The sequence below is a fragment of the Perognathus longimembris genome, chromosome 6 (assembly GCF_023159225.1).
Source record: "Perognathus longimembris pacificus isolate PPM17 chromosome 6, ASM2315922v1, whole genome shotgun sequence".
NCBI lineage: Eukaryota > Metazoa > Chordata > Mammalia > Rodentia > Heteromyidae > Perognathus > Perognathus longimembris.
Genome location: NC_063166.1, coordinates 82742317 through 82744119, shown reverse-complemented (window position 1 = coordinate 82744119; position 1803 = coordinate 82742317).

The following is a 1803-nucleotide window of genomic DNA, read 5'->3' as shown; positions in this document are numbered from 1 at the left end:
CTCCTAGCGGAATGGGGGCAGTTTCTCAGGCAAGCTCTTGCCCACGTGCTCAGGGCACCGGGCCGGGCCTCCCAGCCCCCCGGGGTGCAGGGCGACTGAGGTCCTTGTGTCTCCTCGTTTGGGGCCGGTGCTGGGCCTGGCGGGAGGGGCCGGCTAAGGCGCCGGTGCCCGGGCTGGGCTGCTGCCCCTCTAGAAGCTTCTCTTCCTCCTGTCCCAGAAGCCTTGCTGGCCACACAGGGCCCACCCACGCCCCGCTGGCCGCCAGTTCCCCCGCCCCTGCCCCTTCGGGGTGCAGACGGGCTACCTTCCAGATGTTCCTCTCATGTGCCTGAGAGGGGGAGGAGCGGGCCAGGCGGAGGGGACCCCGGGTTGGGGAGTGTCCCATGAGCCCTGGTCCTCTGCCCCTGTGCTCAGTGCTCCGCCCCTGTGCACAGTACTCCATTCCTGTGCTTAGTACCCTGTTCCTGTGCTTAGCAATCTCCCACAGCCCAGACAGCTCGAGGAGCTGAGCCGGGTGGGCTCCTCAGGCCTGGAGACCCAGCCTGGGCTCCTGGTCCTCCCCGCCTGTGCGCCCTCTGCCTCCCCCACCCCTCCCCCACCCCCACCCCCCCGCCTGTGCGCCCTCTGCCTCCCCCGCCCCTCCCCCACCCCCACCCCCCCGCCTGTGCGCCCTCTGCCTCCCCCGCCCCTCCCCCACCCCCACCCCCCGCCTGTGCGCCCTCTGCCTCCCCCGCCCCTCCCCCCACCCCCACCCCCCGCCTGTGCGCCCTCTGCCTCCCCCGCCCCTCCCCCACCCCCACCCCCCGCCTGTGCGCCCTCTGCCTCCCCCGCCCCTCCCCACCCCCACCCCCGCCTGTGTGCCCTCTGCCTCCCCCTCCCCCCACCCCCGCCTGTGTGCCCTCTGCCTCCCCCTCCCCCCACCCCCCCGCCTGTGTGCCCTCTGCCTCCCCCGCCCCTCCCCCACCCCCATCCCCCGCCTGTGTGCCCTCTGCCTCCCCCACCCCCCACCCCCGCCTGTGCGCCCTCTGCCTCCCCCGCCCCTCCCCCACCCCCCTCCCCCGCCTGTGCGCCCTCTGCCTCCCCCGCCCCTCCCCCACCCCGACCCCCGCCTGTGCGCCCTCTGCCTCCCCCGCCCCTCCCCCACCCCCACCCCCCGCCTGTGCGCCCTCTGCCTCCCCCGCCCCTCCCCCACCCCGACCCCGCCTGTGCGCCCTCTGCCTCCCCCGCCCCTCCCCCACCCCCACCCCCGCCCCGGCCGCCGTGGCCTCCGTCGGCTGGGAGCCTGCAGGGGGACACGGAGCTGCCTGGACAGGGGCCACCGCTTGTCTGGGACAGCGAGGCTCAGATTGCCGCTCGGGAGACGGGAGGGAGAATCTTCTGGCAACGCGGAAGGGGCGCCCGGCGGGGCCGCAGCTCCTGCAGAAGGGCCCCGGCAGGAGGCAGGGCGAAGCCGAGGATGCGCGGGCCTGGTGAGCCGCGGCCGGCCCCTTCTTCCTCCGCGGAGCCGGCGGGGACAAGGCCGCCCGTCGAGGCCTCGCCGCAGCCCCGGCCGGCGGCGACACCCGGCAAGGGCCAGGGAGGCCATGCTGCCCCCAGCCCGGAAACTGAGATGGGTCGCGTGTGGCTGACACCACCAAGTGCGCTCATTCGTAGAAGAACGATACGATGGTTACGAGTAAGAATGGAGGGAAGGGCGCCTGCGCGACCCCGATGGCGAGTGTGTCATTGTCACACCCAGCCCTCTGTCCATCCTCCCACCCACACCCACCCGCACACCCTTCATCCACACACCCACCTCGCAGC